Here is a 20479-nt window from a genome sequence, read left to right as displayed (position 1 = left end):
TTTCTAATGCAAGTGGACTTTACACAGAGAAGTCCAGAGTTATAAACAAGCATTACATTGAAGGAAAACTTTGCTATATAAAAATATCTTACCAGGTTCCCTAAGAATGTTCTTTTGAGTTGTTTCCACCTCTAACTCAGGCTCCTGGTAGTTACAGTGTTTTTGGGGAGATTTTTTTGTGTTTGAGTAATGTCACAGGGCAGTTTAATAATTTCCTCCTAAAGGCATATGACACTTGTCTGAAATAACTTTAGATGAGTTGTACTCAGGTAACAGATAACATGTACTGCATTCTAACATCAGATTTTCCTTTTCATGTTTAGCTGGAGGACACTATTCCTTTCACCAAACTAATGAAAAACATTGTATTGACTTGTTTGTGTTGCTGTTGTTCTTGTGAACATGAACCTTTTGTTGTTGAAACATGAAAACATCTAAGTTATTCTTATATAAATGAACTTCTCATGTTAACAGCAGTATCTGCTAAAGACCGATGACTGCTTAGATTTCAAATTCTAGCATAGGGAGCATGAGCCATACAACTGGAAAATACATCAAGTCAGGACTGTATGTTTGGTGTTCACTTGCACAGCATCACAGAACTCTGAACAGTACTCCAGAGCACAGTTGTCAGGATTCTGAGAGAGCAAGAACATGCAGTTTTAAGGAAGAAAATGTTATTATCTGCTTTATGATGCTGATTTGTTTGGCATTATAAACTAGGCTGAATGCTGTGATTTTTTTTTTTGCCATTTGGTTTGTCACCATTAGCATCACAGAAGTTCAGGAGAAAAAGCTGACATCAAATGTTTTAGTTTTCTCAGAATCTGAAGATTTTTTCTGATTCTATTAAAGTAGGAAAAGATGTGAAAATGTATCAATATGAGTGGTTTTACTGTAGTAAACAAACACATTGAAATAATAGTACTTTGATGTGAAACACAGTCCCACAGCAATAATAATCTGAAGACATACTAATGACTAATTTAGCGATCACACAAATTTCCTAAAACTTTCAAAGCATTTTGGTTAATAAGTGTCCTCCTTCAGGAGGGAAAAAAGCACAAAAAACCCCAACAAACATTTTTTAAAGCATGAGCAGAGGAGGTCAAGATGATAAAAGGGAAAATAAATTGTTATGTCTTCACAAAGCCTTCCCTTTAACTCCTTTGTAAATACAAATAAAAAAGCCTAGCTTGTACTGCATGTACTAAACACTACACTGCCTGATGTTAAATGAAGCAGTGAAGGTCAGGAAATTTATGAGGCATATAAGGAGCAAGATTAGAAATAGCATAGTAAAGAGAAAATAATAAAAAAAAAAGGGTTCTGATATGGTGAGAAGGTTTTGGAAGGCCAAAACTCTTTCAGAGTACAAACTGATGCAATACGTATGAAACAAAATTTAGTACCTTTAATCCAGGAAGGCATGATAGTTTTCAGTGAATAATAATAATATAATAATTATTATATAATAACATAATAATGTGTAATTCCACAGGAAAAATGTTTTGCTGAGTTGGAATGCCAGTAGGGAACAAACGAAGCAGGATAGAGTATGTTTTGTCCAGAAATTCAGTGACTTAATTAGAATGAAAGAATTCTAATTAATGAGTTCATCCACTGAAGAAAATACAACAATAAATGCTCTTTTCAATCTCCTTTCATTTGGCCATTTAAAGAAGCAATGGTGAAACATTGCCCTAGATGTTTCCTGTGCTGTTGTCGCGAATCGCGGTGGCTTGGCTGTGCCGGATAGCGAGGTGCCCCAACCTTCCTAAAAGCATCTCCAAAGTGAAGCCACTCAGCAGGACCACCACACTCTCACACACATGTGCACACGCAGACACACGGATAGCTCCTCAAAATGGGTCGACGGCTAAGAGGCAGGAAGGGTCTCTGTGTAGAGTTCCATGGGAGGGGTTTATGGAAGTCACACTTGTGAAGGGTTCCATAGACAGAAAACAACAGAGAGTCCAGGTTTAAGTACGGAAGCAGATTGAGCATCAGGGACCAATGGTCTGAGGGGACGGGGGGTGGTACACAGGTGGGACTAGGGAATGGAAGCCAATGGGGAAGCTCTGGGGGAGTGGTGATGGGCAAGGGCCAATGGGGGGAACTTGGAGTGGAGAACCTTCTAGGGCAGGGACATATGAGGTAACAAAGGGGCGGAGAGGCCAATGGCCAACCAGGGAAGAAGAACTGGGGTACCTTAACATAGCAGGGTAAAGCGTCTTGGGAGAAGCCTCTTCTGTTCCCCCTAACCTGAGGGGGACTCTCTGGTCTTAGGGACTGTCCCACCAGCGGACTTTCTTTGTCTCTTGTACTACTGCCTCACTAGCCACCACATTCTGTCAGGCCTTATATAAGGGAGATTAAACAACAGTCATCCCCATGTTTGTGGGGAGAGCTTAGGAACAGCTGATTTTCAGAAAGAAGCAAGCACTGCTTTGGGTGATAAATGATTTTGCCTACTAGTTCATCCTGACTTTACATAGCTGCTGAACAATACTGCAGTGGTTTAAAGGTAGTAAGGATCCAGATATCTTTAAGTGAATGATGGTCCTGTATTACCATCTGGTATTTCATTAATCTCTTTTGAGTTTCTTGTATAATACATCCAAAAAGGAATTTGAAACAGGGCATGTGCATAAATACACACACATTTTTATATGGACATTAAACATACACATATATAGCATGTATAACAATATCTATAAAAATCTCTACAATATGCATTCCTTTTTCTTCAAAAGATATATTCCTTCCTAATACAGTATTGAAATACAGTACATCAGAGAGGAAACAGTCTGACACATTCCTGGAATGTGTGGAATATAAGTTCCTAACGCAGTTGATGAGTGAGACAGCTCGGGAAGGCACCCTGTTGGACCTGTTGTTTGTGAATGGGAAGGAGTGGTGGGTGACACTTGAAGGCCATCCTGAGCATAACAAGCATGTATAAAGTTTTTGATTCTCACAGAACTAAGGTGGGGATCAGCAGAACTGCTACACTGGACTTCCAGAAGGCACTTTGGCTTGTTTAAGAGTCTAATTGAGAGACTCCTGAGAGGCAGTCCTGAAGGACAAAGGACTCCAGGAAGGCTGGAAATTTTCCAAGAAGGAAATCTTAAAGGTGGAGGAGCAGGACATACTCCTGCACCAAAAGACAATCTGGTGGGAAAGACTGGTGTGGTTGAACAGAGAGCTTTCACTTGAGCTCAGGAAAAAAAGTTTTCTTCTGAGACTCTCACTATAAGAAATACATTGATGTGCTGGATTGTGTCCAGAGAAGGGCAACAAACCTCTAGATAGTAAGTCCTATCCTCATAGTGGCTGATGGAGCTTGTGTAGCTTAGCCTGGAGAAAAGGCAGTTCAGATTCTACTCAGTGAAAAAGGCACCTGTCCAAACCACGAAGAGCCAATGTCTCTAGGGAATCATTATGGGTGACAATGTCAAAGGCTTTGACAAGGTCCAGACAGACAACATCCACGGTCTTTCCTTCACAATTAATGTAAAAGTGAAGTTAGCATAAGAAAACACAATCATATTCTTGGTTCATACTCTAAGGGGGAAAACCCTGAACTACAAAAGAAATAAAATGTTAATTAACATCAAGAGGTAAGTAGTCAAGATATGTATTGAAAGACATATGTGAACAATTTTCACACAGAATAAGAACAGTAAATGAGAATTCTGTCTGTTTTGCAGCTAGCTTCATTAAACATTACTAAATAGCAATGAATCAGTGAAAATCTCAGACCTTTTTGTGATGCTTTTTGCCCCAGTGTAGCAAAATCTCTTTTTGGTGAGGGAGCAGAGTTCTTGAGAAGATGTCTTGAATCTTTTTTATAAACAAGGAAGGCTTTATACAATTTTCAATAAAGTCTTAGCTTCAGAAAACAATGGCAGTGCACTGGACTTGAAATCAATGAACACAGAGAATATCCTCTGTATTCTTCCTTGAGCTGATGTTTTAATTTTCCTGATCTTTGTAACTAGTGGTCTCACTCATAGTATGGACTACTCATTTGGTGCTTTCTAACTGCTCTTCCATTTCTTTTGCTATTAATGCCACCACAAGAAAAAATTTTTTCTAAATTTCCTTTTATTCTTTCTCTTCCTCTTTCTCTTTCTCTTTCTCTTTCTCTTTCTCTTTCTCTTTCTCTTTCTCTTTTCACTACTCTGCCAGTTTTCTTTCCAAGTACTATATATATATATATATAGTAAAGAACTGTTATTCTTATTTCCCACATCTTTGCCTAAAGGCCCTTGATTTCAAAATTATAATAACTCAGAGGGAAAGGGGTTATAGCTGCCACTTCAAGGGAGGCTTCTGCCTTCCTTAGCAGACACCTGTCTTTCAAAACCGAGACACTAGGGATGCAGTCACTACCTGTATTTTTAATCAGAGTAGACACTCTTTAGTTAATACTTAATTTAAATCCCTCTTGTGGTTCATATATATTATGCTGGCTTGAACCAGGTTAAAATTGAATTAAGAACACTGTTGTGTTCTGAACCTGTTGAACTCAGCTGGTTTGAAGCCACATCTTTTCTTTCACCTGCAGAGAAGTCAAATGCAGACAAGACTTAATTTTGCATCTTAGGCATGGGCCAGGCACATAATTTGAGTTTCCAGCTGTCAAAAGTCTGAGAAGTGGGAAAAACAGTAGTGACAGATAAGAGGGACTAGGAACAAAATTCTGAAATTGCATTATTAGAACATGGGGTTTATTGGGTCAGTAGGGCACCTATGTTAACATTTACTAACAAGAAGGAATGTAGAGCAGAAATCACAACGGACAGCAAGATTTGGGAGTTATCTGTAAAGATTTTTCTTTAAGAAAGTAAATGGTCTGACCTGTCTTTGAGCAATTGGCATGAAAAACATCTTGGTTTATGAGAAGCAGAATTGGTGAGGAATTGTGAGTTTGGTTTTTTCCCCATGTTTTAATGAGGAGAGTTAGTTTTAAGTCCATAGTTCAGTAACCAAAAAAAAAAAAATTGAATTTTTCGGGCTTGCTAGCATTATAAGTACCATTGAAATAATTGCTCCATTTCCAGTAGAGACTTCACATTATAATTAACTGGTAGTGATTTGTATTAAAAATGAATCATATTATGGCTACTGTAATTTGGTCTCCTACAGCTAGTGAGAGAGATGGTTCATTTTTTAAAGTTATAAATATAAATGAGAATATTAATACCATTAGGAATAAACATTAGTAATATCTAGTATATTTATGATACCTTTTTCTGGGATATGTAGGTTATCTCTATTTTTGGGTATAGGAAATAATGTATTTTGATGGTTACTTTATAGTTTAAAGACCTTCTTTCTAGAACAAAAAGAGGTCCCTGGGATCCACCCTTCTATTTCAAACTGTTCTCTGCATTAAAAAAAAATAGTTTACAGGGGTGTTTGTACTTCTCATGGAGACTGAAAAGGAAGAAAAGAGTGTGAGAAAAAAAAGAAAAAAAAGATGTATCCATACAGTAGATTATGATATTTGAAAAACATAAAGTAACTTTGGAAGACTGTAGCACAAATCCCTTTTTGTACTCAGACAAAATATTGCTTTTACAAATAAATAAAATGATATTGAACTGGATCATGATATACTACAATATAAATGAGATGTACGTTCATGTTTTTTGATGAGAGTTTTGAGGACTCATAGTATAGTCTAGATACTTTTCTCTTGGCTGATGAGAGCTGTTTTCTACATGTTCATGCAATTCATTTCTATGCCAAACACAGGTATTTGTACTGAGCGTTTCTGGGAAGTTAATTTTCTTTGTAGCAGCCCATATTGTGCTGTGTTTCAGACGGGTGAACAAAAGAGTGTTAATAACACACCAATGTCTTGGCTATTGCTGAATAGGGCTTGCACAGCATCAACTCCTTCTCTGTTTCTCCCTCTGTCTCCTCAGTAAGTAGGCTGTGGGTGGGAAAGAGATTTGGAGAGAGAGAGAGCTGGGACAGGTGGTCTGAACTGACTAAAGAGGTACTCCATGCTACACAACATCATGTTTGACAACAAAAACAGGAGGCAGTTCTTTGAAAGTAGCTATCGCTTGGAGACCTGTTGGGCATCTGTTTGTAGCTGGTGATTTTTGCATCACTTGTGCTTTTCACAGCTAAACTAAAGGTTTTACCATGTCAGTTGCAGCTGGAGTCAAGGCAAATCTCAAGAACAAGTCCACGTTACCTCCATAAAGATCACATAACCTATATGCTAAATGTTTCCTTCCCTATTTCAATAACCAAACACTAGCTGATACAAGAATTTAAGCCATTAATGAAGGTCAAATTCAACCCATATTGACTCATTAGCAAAGAAAAATAATTAGTTTAGGACCTTCAAATTGGGGTCAAAGGTGTAAAGTGACTTCATGTCCTAAAAAAATAATTATACACTTAGAGTGAAGGTTTTATAATTGAATTGTCTGTCCTGGTTAATTAGATAATTAGTATGTACCAGTATCACTGCGTATCGTGGTAATATATGTATAAAACAATGCAGAAGGACATTTTGAAATTTAACTAGTTCAAATGCATATGTTGTTCAAATAATATATGCAATACTGAATTTGGAGTGAAGATGAAGGCTTGTGACTTTAGATGTTGGATAATGAGATAGCCTTTATAAGGTTGTATTTCTGGCTTAGCAAATTCTCAATGGCATCGAACTTCATTAAAAGAGCTCTCAGGATATGTGTGCCAAGGACAGTGCTCAGATGTGGGAGAGAGAATTCTGATGAAGCGCTCTAATATGCCGAAATCCACAGAACTCCTGGGCATAAGGGAACAGTAACAGACTTTTTAGAAAACAGTAAACAGGTGGGAAACTTTGGTACAATGTCACTTGAACCAAAATGGCAAGGCATTTAAAAAACAAAAACTGAAAATCTATCAATATATAAAAGATCCTAATCTATGTTTTAGCTTTATGCTGTTTGTTTAATCTTGATGAACTGGGCATCATACTGTACTGCAAAAGGTGCATAGTTTAAATTAAAATTACCGTTATGAATGAATGGATACAGACAGATTGGGAAGTTTGTAGAAAGACCGATCTTAACATAAGTTAACTACTAAAGAAGCAGAGCAAAAAGTGACCAGGCTGTGTTATGCCAATGATGGAGTTGTGCTGTATGTTAAACAAAGTTTTATTTGAATCATTTTAGTGAAGCAATGCAATCACTGACTAACATGAAATCTACATAAAATAAATGGCACATAAAGAAAAAATATTATAATATTAGTTTTATATCAGCTAGGAGAGTTACATATTTCAGTTGGCACAGAAATTATCTAAAAACTCCATAGTAGAAGACTAGAGAAAATGAGTATTACCTGTCAAAAATATTTAACAAAGGTCAAAGGAAATCATAATTTTGTAAGACTAAGGTAAGGTAGTTATTTAAAAATAAGAAGCCACTCTTCAAAAAGACAAAGGCATTTCTAAGTGAAGAAAAAAGGATCATAGTATCTGTGGTATTAAATGATAAATATAATAAAAAATATACAAATTGATTGAGACATACAATTTTACAAAATATATAAAAAATACTATTACCATTTCAGGACCAAGAAATGAGCCAGAGAGGTTCTAGTCTCAGTAGATGATTAACGCTGCAAATGACAAAATAAGTCCTTAGAGGAATTAAGGAAACAGAAGCTAAATTCTTTTCTCTTTTCTTTTTTTTTTCTTTTCTTTTCTTTTCTTTTCTTTTCTTTTCTTTTCTTTTCTTTTCTTTTCTTTTCTTTTCTTTTCTTTTCTTTTCTTTTCTTTTCTTTTCTTTTCTTTTCTTTTCTTTTTTCTTTTCTTTTCTTTTCTTTTTTCTTTTCTTTTCTTTTCTTTTCTTTTCTTTTCTTTTCTTTTCTTTTCTTTTCTTTTCTTTTCTTTTCTTTTCTTTTCTTTTCTTTTCTTTTCTTTTCTTTTCTTTTCTTTTCTTTTCTTTTCTTTTCTTTTCTTTTCTTTTCTTTTCTTTTCTTTTCTTTTCTTTTCTTTTCTTTTCTTTTCTTTTCTTTTCTTTTCTTTTCTTTTCTTTTCTTTTTTCTTTTCTTTTCTTTTCTTCTCTTTTCTTTTCTTTTCTTCTCTTTTCTTTTCTTTTCTTCTCTTTTCTTTTCTTCTCTTTTCTTCTCTTCTCTTCTCTTCTCTTCTCTTCTCTTCTCTTCTCTTCTCTTCTCTTTTCTTTTCTTTTCTTTTCTTTTCTTTTCTTTTCTTTTCTTTTCTTTTCTTTTCTTTTCTTTTCTTTTCTTTTCTTTTCTTTTCTTTTCTTTTCTTTTCTTTTCTTTTCTTTTCTTTTCTTTTCTTTTCTTTTCTTTTCTTTTCTTTTCTTTTCTTTCCCTTTCCTTTTCCTTTTCCTTTTCCTTTTCCTTTTCCTTTTCCTTTTCCCTTTCTTTGTTTCATAATGGAGTATTCAAATATTGCACAAAACTGAAGGATTTATAAAAGAGATTATGAAAAAAGTTGACCAACAGCAAAAGTTTGCCCACATCTGCTATATTTAACTAAGAACTCCAAAGGAAATCTATATTACATTCTAATTGTGCTATGGAATTTCATATTAAAAAACCGCAAACAACAAAGCTACGACAGGTGCAACATTGGTTCTAAGGACTGAAATATGACAAATATCACACCTGCATTAAAGAAAGGACTACATAGATTTGCAGAACAATATTACTTAGTAAACTCACAAATGTACATGCCAAATTAATCAAAACCTGCAATAATGGATGTTGTTAATGGACATGTATCAGCAGGATAAATGGCACAAGGTTTAACAGAATGTTTGTTAAGAAGAGTCATGCCTTACATATTTTTGGGTTTCTTTGAAGACATCAATAAGCCTACATAAATTCAATCTTGTTGGCAGGATATCTGGAAGGTCTGTCTATGAAAAATTCTTCAGGAAATTTTGCAGGAATATATGATGTGATATAATATGGTATTATTATATGGAGACAAAAATATAATTACATGAGTAAATCAATAATTGGCTAGAAGCTTTGACTCAGACAGAGGTGAGGACTGAAAATATATTTTTCAAAATGAAAGAAGGTCTTTGCTTGGACACATGATGTTCAACAGATTTGGAAGTAATCTTAAAATTGGTCTGAATAATGAGGTGATAAAATCTGTTGGTAATTCAATACAGTAAGAAGGAAATCCCACTGTGAAAGATTACAGGAGTAACTGCATAATCATGTGATGTATAAAATCCAGACCAGATTTACTGCAAAATTATACAGTTGGGAAAACTTCATATAAAGCAAATGAGCAGTGAACTGACCTTTGTCCTCAGAAGTGAAATCTTTTATGTTATAACAGATTGTTCCACAAAAATGCTGCCTCAGTGCTCAGTAGTGGGGCAAAGTACAAATGAAGTGTTAAGTACTAATCATGAAAGGGAAAGAAACAAAACCAGAACATTGTAATCCTACTGTATAAATAAAGAAATGTAAAGATCTGAAGAATTACAAGTGTCACAAAGTTCTAGCTTTGGCTTGGGTAGAGGTCATTTTCTTTACAGTAGATAACATTGGGCTGTGTCTTGGATTTGTGCTGGAAACAGTGTTGATAGCACAGGGATGTTTTAGTTATTGCTGAGCAATGCTTACAGGGTGTCAGGGCCTTTTCTGCTCCTTGCAGTACCTCCAGTGAGCGGGCTGGGGTTGCACAAGAAGTTGGTAGGAGACACAACGAGGATGGCTGACCCCACCTGACCAAAGGGATTTTCCAGACTACATGACATCATGCTCATCATAGAAAGCTGAGGAAGGAAGAAGGAAGGAGGGGGGAGATGTTTGGAGCAATGGCATTTGTCTTCCCAAGTCACAGCTACATCTGATGGAGCCCTCTGATATTTTCCTGTTTATGTCTGAACAAATGACTGTCCATGGGAAGTGGTGTATGAATTCCTAGTTTTGCTTTTCTTGTGTGCACAGCTTTTGGGTTCCCTATTAAACTTCCTTTATCTCAACTCCTGGGTTTTCTCACTTTTTCTGTTCTCTCCCCCATTCCAATGTGGAGGGAGTGAGAGAGCAGCTGTGGGGTGATTAGTTGCTGGCTGGGGTCCAGTCATGGCACATGAGTACCAGGAAAGGGTGAATAGGGGTTAATCTACTATCTCTTCCACATCACAACACGGAAAATTCTAATAAAAGCAGTAGGAGGCAGGCGAGAAACCAAAGTGCGTTCCTCTGTGAAGTTAGGTTGTGCTACTCTTTGCTATGGCATACTGCTGATTAAGACAACTTAGAGAGACTGAAGAGGAGACTGGATAATTTCATGGAACAGTCATCCATCAAGGTTACAGAAGTTGCATCTGTCTCTGGATTGCCCTAATATGCAACTTCTTGAAGGATAGGAGAAAATTCAGAAAATGCTTTCCCTAGTTATCTGTGGTAGCTTTTACTGGAGGCAGATGATCCTGTTGATCCAGTAGAGTTGTTCTTGTCATACATGAAATCCCTATTTGTGCTTGGTCTTTGCATATTAAGTGCTTTAATTAATTTGAGCTTAATATTTTTAAATTGAATGTTAAAATTAACCCATCAGCCCAGGTACACAGATCAAGTTTTTATGGTCTTCCTGTGTTTACTGTATACTTTTACAAGTGTTTTAAGATGTGTTGGATGTATTTTTTATGTTTTACTTGTACCTTGGTTTCAAGGCAGATTTTAAAAACCCCAGTTGCAACAAACAGCCCAGCCCCCATAGCCATACCCCCGTAAGCTCCATGACTCTTATCTCAACTAATACCACCCCTCTGACAAGGAGGAGCCATTGGTTGACAGAGGTAATCTGTCAAAGGGAAAAGACCAATCACCTTAAACTGTGGGCAGACTGTGGGCGGAGCAAAAGCTATAAAGGTGCAAGAGAAAGACACGCCCCCTCTCATTTTCCCCTTCCCCTCCAGCTTGCTAAGTTCAATGCTGGAGAAACCTACTCCTTTTCAGGGGCCTTTAGAAATATATATATTTCTTTTTGACCAGCCTAGCACTGCAAGTTTTTTTTCTGTTACAGCGGGGATTACTGTAACACGCATATATCAAACCAGGAGTCCCGTGGAAAAAGAAATATCTATGGACAGATTCTTGATAGATGTTTCAGAGATGTTTATTTCTCCAGCCGCATGGCCGGGGCTCAGCTCAGGAACGCCCCAGTCACGGGACCCCGGGACCTTTTGCTCATCCCGGGGAACACAAACCAACCAATGGGGAACGAGGCTGACAGGGGCAGGGAAACCCCGTGTCTCTCCCCCCCAGGGCCCCTCCCCCAGGGCCCCATGGCAGGGTGAGGGACCCCAACATCTCCCCCGTTTTATTTTAATAAAATGAGAATGAAAACAACTGGATAAACATAACAAGAACAGTTTCAAAACAAAACAAGCCACTCTCTTGAGTCTTTAAATGTCTAAACAGATTCTCTGGAACATCTTACGGCTGACAGAAGGGAGACAGAACTTTCTGAACATGCTTTGTGGGGAAACTGAGGCAGGATAGGGCTTGATTTCTTCCCTCCCCCTTTTCATCCCCCCATCGGCATTGAAGAGGAATTGTAAGGAAATGGAACTGTATAAGGAAGCCATGGGGTGAAAAACGGATTAGGAATAAACTGGGGATAGGGTAGACTTAGGAAAGGGTTTATATTGGGTATAGGGTAAAAGGGGAAATTAGGCTGCGGGTAGGGAAATTGCTGGGATGGATATTGTTTATAATTTTGTGCATAACGGCTGCCTTTGACGGGAATACCCCCAGGCCCAGTAACATTCGCTGCTTGTAAACCCTTCTTTCCTTGCACTATATCAAATTGTACAGCTTCTCCATCTCCTACACTTTGCAGGTAATTTTTAGGGTTATTCCTTTTAATGGCAGTTCTATGGATGAATAAGTCTTCCCCTGTATCATCTCGTGTTATAAATCCATAGTTGTTTTTTACATTGTACCATTTCACAGTTCCTGTGATTTTCGTGGCTACAACGTCTCCTATCACTTGCTTGCGTGTTCGTCGTGGGTGCCGGTCTCGCGTGGCTGCGGCCTCGCTGACTCCGACGTCTCGGCCGGGCCCCCGCGTTGCGGCTGCTCTGCGCTCTCTGCACGGCCCCGCTCCGGTGCGTGTCTGGGCTCTGCGCGGCCCCGCGCTGCCATCGCCGCTGGCTCCGTGGCCTGTGAGTGGTTCTGCTCCGCAGACTCCACGCTGCTTTGAGAGCGGCCCCGTTCCGGCTCCGCGCTGTGCTGCGCGGCTTCTCGTGTCGCTGTGGAAACCGCCGCTTCTCCCTCCACAGGGCTCTCCGAGCCAGTCGCTCAGAGCGGCCTGCCACGCCGAGGCCCGGTTCCTGGCTGCTCGTGGCCCACGGCACCCGCGGCGCCTGCGGCGTCGCTCCCTCACTCGCGGCCGGGTGGCCGGGGACTCCGAGACAGGGATGGGGTCCGCGATAAGGCGCGCGCTCCCGAGGGGGCCAGGCGCATCCAGCGCAGGCACTTCCGCTGGCACGGCTGCAGTCATGCGCTCCCGGGATGGCGGCCGCGCGGTCTCGGCCACGGGAGAAGTATGATCTGCTTTAGGGGTAATGGAACCATACAAATGCTCTTCAAGAGCGTCCCTGATTATAAGATATGCACGGAAAGCTTCGCTTTGATCCCATACCTTATCCCAGATCTCGTTCCAGAAACACCCCTCACAAGATTCAGGAGGTTCGATATCAAAAAGTAAGTCTCGGGAAATATAGGGGAACCTTTTGAAAAGCCACATAAAGAAGTGTTCTACATCTCCCGGTTGCATTACTTTTTTGTTTTGTTGTTCAAGGATTCTTTTTACTTCTAGATACATTTTTTTCTGTGGCTCAGAGAGCCCCATTTCCCACGATTCTTCCATAGTCCAGAGAGAATATCTAAACCAAGATGAGAAGAGAGAGGCCTAGAGTTGTTTTTTACTCACGAATTTCCTCAGGGATCGGTGTCTTGCCCGCATTCTTCCACCAGTTGTTACAGCGGGGATTACTGTAACACGCATATATCAAACCAGGAGTCCCGTGGAAAAAGAAATATCTATGGACAGATTCTTGATAGATGTTTCAGAGATGTTTATTTCTCCAGCCGCATGGCCGGGGCTCAGCTCAGGAACGCCCCAGTCACGGGACCCCGGGACCTTTTGCTCATCCCGGGGAACACAAACCAACCAATGGGGAACGAGGCTGACAGGGGCAGGGAAACCCCGTGTCTCTCCCCCCCAGGGCCCCTCCCCCAGGGCCCCATGGCAGGGTGAGGGACCCCAACATTTTTCTACCTGAGGTTCAGAGCTGCCTAAGCCTGAAGTTCCTGAATCCCTGCGCTCCTGGGGCATACCTCCTGAGCCACTAGGATCCCAAATTTTTATATTTTGTTAATTTTTGCAATTTTTCAATTTTTCTGTTTTAATAAATTGTTTTAATTTCTACAAAGAGTTGTCTCATTCCTCACAGTTCTTAAGGATTTTTTTGTGGGGTTTTCATTCCTTCATTAACCATGGGGAACATTTTTTCCTGTTTTTAGATGTAAATAAGTCAGATGTGTGACAAGACTTCATATTCTTTTCTAGCTAAACAAAGCTATGGTTTTATATGTTCTTATAAAAAAAATAGTTTTAAATACTAACTTCAAAATATCCAGAAACTGTAGGAAATGTATTATGCTTTATGTGCATGTCTCTGCATAACTTTTGTGAGCAGAAGTATGTGAATTTACAAGACTCTGAAGTGACCAAAAGCTATGCTTCCATGGTAATGCAGTGATGCAGTGAAATTCTGTACCCAGTCTTTCAGTAGCAAAGTCTCAAAATGTGTTCAAATGGACCTTACATATTCCAGAAAAATACCATCTAGATATACACTTTATGATCCACAATTGACTCAGTTGTGCCTATGCCATTGTCACCCATGGTAGGCAACTATCTTGCTCATAAATGCAAGAGTTAGTGAATTCATGAGATAGTGAATTTATGAATCAATGTAGCAGTGAATTAGAAACTTAGCAAATTAGACCAGTCTGTTAAAAGGAGATTGCCTCCTCACACAATTACTTACACTCAATACACATTTTATGCAAAGAAGGACGTGGACTCCCACTTGGTGGGTGGCAAGTTGACCAGCAGTGTGCCCTTGTGATCGGGAGAGCCAATGGTATCCTGGGGTGCATTGGAAAGAGTATGGCCAGCAGATAGAGGGAGGTTATCCTGCCCATCTACTCGGCCGTAGGGACAAAACATCTGGAGTATTGTGTTCAGTGCCGGGCCCCACAGTTCAAAGAAGAGAAGGAGCTACTGTAGAATGGAGATAATTAGGGGTCTGGAGCACTTCTCTTATGAGGAGAGGCTGAGGGATCTGGGTATATTTAATCTAGAGAAGAGGAGACTGAGAGGGCTTCTCATCAATACATATAAATATCTCAAAGACATCTGCAAGAGGAAAATTCCAGACTCTTTTCAGTAGTGCCCAGAGACAGGACAAGGAGAAATGGCCATAAACTAAAATACAAGAAGATTCACCTCAGCATCAGGAAGAACTTCTTTTCATTGTGGGTGGCAGAGCACTGGAACAGGCTCCTCCGGGAGGTCACGGAGTGTCCCTCTCTGGAGAGATTCAAACCCCACACTCCTGCACCAGGTGACCCTGCCTTGGCACTAGATGCTCAAACTAGATGCTGTCCAGAGTTCTTTTCTAACCTTAACCATTCTATGATTCTGTGGTTATATGTCTTTTTTTTTTCACTTTATATTGAAAAGTAAAAATATTAGGCAGAAATTAAAGTAGAAATAGGTGTAATTGAAAGAAAAAAAACGCCATAATTTCTGAAAGAGTACTGCCAAAATAAACAATTAGTGAAAGACTGGGATGTTATTTTTTTCTCACTTATTGTATAACTGAAAGCTAATAAATTCGAAAACAGTTTAAAAAAATGGCTAACACAGCTGTTGCCACTGTCTTATGGGGAGATAGTGGTTTAAGAAAAGGTTACAAAAGATACAGACAAAAACTAGATAAGGACAGATTTTACAGAAAGCTAAACTTCCAACAATAGAAATAATTCCATTTTGTATTGTAAAAGCTGAAGCAGTGGAGTTCATGGTGGTAGAGCTATATTCTATATGCTATGAAGTGAATTAGAGTATATTTTTCAGAGAGTCTGTGTGGGCAGAGGACAGGCTGACTGATCTTACAGGGCTATTTCATCTTTAAATTCTTCCATTTTTTGATTAACGGTCATTGATCTGCCTGCATACACACTGTTCCTTTCATATCAATGTTATAAACTACAACAATTGGATTTCTGTCAACTGCTGAAATTCTGTTCAGTGGATCACCTTTCCTTGCATTTTTGTTGCTTGACTAATGCACATTTTTCTTATTTGTGGAGTTTTTTTCCTCTTTTTTTTTTTACTTGTTGAGAAATGCCTAAGTGACATTTTTTCTGCTAGGACCAATGTGTTTAAGATAATGTTTGTTCAGAAATGGTATTAATAGGGCTTCTTTCTTTCCATTTATCAGTATAATCACCATAAAGTACATGAACCTACGCAAACATATACTTCACATTTGACCTATCTTTCTGATGGCACTTTATTTTAGAAGTGTTCTCATTATGTACTATGAGGATGGCTGGAAGGATTGAAATAACAAAATTCTGTCAAAATCCTGGCAGCAAAGTCACTGCATGAAGGTTTCTCATTCAAAGGACATACGCATACAATACAAGATACATGATGGTCATAAGGGGACAAGATAAGAAACGTACTTTGGTCTTTGGAGCTAACATAAGAGGATTTACAATGACAATCATGGTCCTCAGCTGATATAAAATATCAGTTTATTTGTATCAATTAACAATTAACCTGTACAGTGCTTGAAAGACATTTTAAAGACACTAATACTAAGAAAAATGAGCATTTCTTTTATCTGTAACAATGGTCTTCCTATGAAGTGTTTAGACAGAGACATAGAGACAGTTGATGTCAATGCTTTTGTTTTCCTATTTTAGGCAATAGATTATTTTCCCGTTTTTAGGCAATAGATTGTAGATACATTCTTCCATTTAGAAGACCCTTTTCTGCGTATCATGTTTCCAGTCATATTAGTATCTTCAAGTATCATACCGGTATTACTGAAGTGATAGTCCTGAATTGATCTGAGAATGATGTTTGTCATAATCACAGCAGTCACAGTGGGTGATCTTAAAATAAGCACCTCTTGTGAAGCTGTGAAGTTGTGCCGTAGAAATATAACAGACATGGGACAGAATTAAGTCACTGAAAATAGTGACTGTTAAGAGGAATAGGTTTTTTTAATTTCAGCCATTTTTGTAATAATTTTCTAGAGAAGCCAGGGCTGACAGATGTCAAGAGGACTCCACACTATCTCGTGTGTGGACTTCTGTTCTGGATTGCCAGGATGCAGCACTATCCATCGCCAGTATTATTGGCAGATTTATCACTGTAAATTCTAGTCCTTTTCTAGCATCTGAAAAAACTGATGTGTACACCTTTTAGAAAGTTATGTTTCCTTTTATTGTGCAAATGCACCTGTTGTTTTGTAAACATACTTCCAAAAAATCTTATGATAACTCAAGCATCTGAAAATACCTATATCCAAGATCATCCATAAATATCTATATTTGGATTTATATAAGCATGTAAGCATGTATGAATATTTTCCTTTTTTTAAGATTACTTCTAAACTTGTTACTACTATTACTCCCAAACCTTTATATCACTAGAAATTGATACTCAGTAGAGTAACTGGGGCAGTCAGTAACTCTTCCTAAATGAAGTCATGGACTTAATACAGAAATATTGAGCATCCTGGCCTGTATGCTCTTGGCAGACACCCTTTCTGACATAAGAAATTGTTTAAGTCTTCTGTGGAGGCACAAAATAGGTCCACTCCTTTCAAAAACAAAGCTCCTCTTCTATTACATGAGGAAATTTTGCCAGTTACTACTTTAATCTCCATGATTAGTTTGGAAAAGTAACACCAGACTCACCTAATTTTATCTTGGCTTACCACTTCTACTTCTGTGTTTGTGTACAAATAGTCTTCTTGCTTTTACTCAGTAGCTTTCTTTATTGTTTCACGTTCCCATTTGCCAAGAGAAATCTTTATGAAAATTGACTGCTATCACAAATTTTATTGGCTTCTTGTTTACTGAAAAGTTTCCTCAGGTGACTAGGATTTTCTTTCTATATGTGAATAATTTCACTCATTTCTAGTGTTAAGTTCTTGGTGAATTGTTTCTATGAAGTGTTCAAAACAGTATCAAAATAGGCTTTCAATAACATTTTTATGCTATATTTCATTGAAGCTATAATCTAACAAAATTCCTATAGCTTTACTTAAATAATGCTACATTTTTCACCTTTTGGAAGTAAGCAAATTATAAAGAAAGTTATTCCTGTCCGTGCCTGAAGTAAGTGAGAAGTAAGATTTGATAACAGTTACAGACAAATGGCTGAAAGGAGGTGAAAATAAATTTCCTTTTAGGTGGAGGAAACAATGCTATTTTAACTGAGAAGTGACAAGGAAGAAAAGAGGTCCTGAACAGTATCAAGATTTAGACAGGAAATCTTAAAGCACTAACCCTGTTCTGGAAAGTGCCACATACCAGTGCAAATTTGATCTAACATGTGAATTAGCATCTTGACCAGCAATAATAATTCAGGAAGACCTAACATCTAAGTCACTAGAAGCAAAACTCTTTACTTTCTCCTTTCCCATCCAGCAATCTCAAAGCGGCAGAGGCAGAAGGATAAGGTGGTATTAGTAATAGGAAAAAGAGGATTCTGTCAGGTGCTTACAGGTAAATCCTATTGACCTGTCTGTCCTTTGTGCTACTGGGTAAGGCAGCCATACCTCCTCTGAGGATTCCTTTATGACAGCTATTGCCTTAAGGCAAGATAAAATCTTTTTCCCACTGCAGTAGCACTGAAGGGAATTACAAGAACTCAAGAATAAGGCCTGTTGGTTTCAGTAATAACAGTCAGTCTTGTTATGTTCTTAGATTGGGATTTCAAATACACTGAAATTCAGTCCTCATGGGAAGTAGAAATAATAATTTTTACAGGTTGTGTAGGACCCTCATACTTGTTAATGAAGTTCTCCTTTCTTCTTTAGTGCTCAGTTTTTTACTACAGTAGCTTCATAAGAACAAATATAACTGTTGTTTGTGTCAGTTACCATAAAATGTCATATTCCTCAGGGTAGTAGGGGAGTAGCTTAAATCAAGCAATGATTAACTGTCTTCTTTTAAATATTTTCTATATATTCTGTCTATTAAAAAGCTAATTGGGATTTCTTTCTGTTTTTTTGTTTGGAGTGTAAATGATGAGTAGAAAATGGAGAAATACTTGTTTTCATAAATTTGTCTACTGTATTTATTTAGAGACAAGGTATATAATAGCATAGAAATCAGTGGATTTTAGTTTTGCTCTTAGATGTATTACATTAAGTGTATTATAATGGGACAGCAAGTATGTCTGACCTTTGTTTGGTGACTGATAGCACTAAATACCCACAGTCTGAATCTAAGGAAAATGGACATTGAAGCTGAAAATGCCTGAGTGGCTCTCAGCAATGGTCAATGAAACTTATTCCTTTTAACTTCATGAGGAAAATTGTTGTTGTCAAGTCAAGCATTTCATATGCTTCAAGAACTTGAGAGAAAATGACAGTTCATAAATTGTTCTCTCACATTTTTGTGTTCTGAAGTGTCTTAAATAAAACTGGAATGACGTATCTCTACAGCAAAGATGGAATTACCTTTATTCCAAAAAAATCCAAAAGCATAAACTTCCAGGAATTTTATGCTTTTTTTCATAAGGCTTTCATATAAAATGAAACTTTACCAAAAAAGTCTAATATAGATTTCAGAGACAATGGCAAGAATGAAACCTCAAGTGAAAAATGAAAGAAAGATTGTATGGTGGATGGTATTTTAAATGCATGAATGACAAAATATGTTAGAAGAAAACCAGAATTGGTATGTATGTCAGAGATGAAATGCACCATCCTAACAACAAAAGTCCAGGAGTTAGTGCTACGATCAAGTCTGACTTGACTGAAATCATCATTTTCCCTTTCTGTATAAATAACTCTTTTAATGGTATAGCTTCAGGTTTTCGAAATAGTTTCTGACTAAACCAGTTGGTACAGTCATCATACCCAGCCTTACCAGATCAGGAATAGTAGTATTATTGTGACATCATTTGAATAAAAAATAGTGTATAATTTTTATTAGTCTGCTATTACCAGGATGGAAAAAGGAAATGTATGCTCATTAATACACATCTGACCAATTCTTCACATGTGTTTTCCCTACCCACCCTTTTCTTTTCATGTAGGCCAAAAAACTTCAGTTTTCATTGTTTAATTGCATAACAATTTCACCAAGACAAGTGGGGAATTAGCTTTTGAAGAAATGTGTAAGGCCAAATGTATAATATTAATTTGCAGCTCATAACTAGATTTCTTGCCTTGAGAAAAAGATGCAAAAACATTAAAAAAAATATTGGAAGGCCACAAAAAATATAACTCTCAATTAATTAAACTGAATTTCTGAGTGAAGATATAATGTATGTTCTATTGGAAAAAGGAACCAATTACTCTGTTATAAGCATCCCTATTACTTAATAAATGCAAATACTGTGTTCCAAGAGGAGCACTCTTTTGTAGTTATTACACCTGAACAAAAATTAAATGAACTGTGACCATAGTGCCTGAAGATACACATTTTCCAAAGTAGGAAGGATTTCAGACTGCCTTTTTCACATAATGCAGGTATAGGCTGTTTGAATCCACAGGTGGAGGCAACTGACTCTAGGTTTAAAAATTATCTGCTGCATCCAGAATTTGGCAATTTCAGTTCTGAAACTTTGTCTGAAAATACTTGCTGTTTCCTTTTCCCCCTTATGTTTTTAATGCTATGATTGTACATGTATGTAAATGGGAAATTTTAAGGAGAGAGTCCTCACAGTTTATGATTCATAGGACTTCTATAAACTGATGTCTTAGGAGATAATTTTATTATTAGGAAATAAGGAGTTTTCCTGTGATTATGGCCTGTTCAGATGGAAAATAGAAAATTACTGGTCCGTATTTTATTGTCTCTGAATTACTTTACTTTTTGGTACAAAATCATTTTAGAAGTAAATGAAAGTATTTCATTTTATCTGACTGGCACAAAGGTAGAATGAGGAATACTCAATTGCATTTAAATCTATGAAACTGCAGATTGAAAATGTGGCAACAAGAAGAATTACTTTTTTGTGACTGTTCTGAAGAAACTGGTGATACTTTTAAATATTCCTGAACTTGCTTAGCAACATGGAAACAGCTCTAACCTCAAAAAAAACCCCAAACCACCAATGCTACTTTTGCAGATGAGTAACAATGAAAATCAAGGGGAAAGAAAAATATGGGAAGAGCAAAAA

Source organism: Aphelocoma coerulescens, chromosome 2 (genome assembly GCF_041296385.1).
Source record: "Aphelocoma coerulescens isolate FSJ_1873_10779 chromosome 2, UR_Acoe_1.0, whole genome shotgun sequence".
NCBI classification, from domain to species: domain Eukaryota; kingdom Metazoa; phylum Chordata; class Aves; order Passeriformes; family Corvidae; genus Aphelocoma; species Aphelocoma coerulescens.
Note: the sequence above shows the minus strand (reverse complement) of the source record.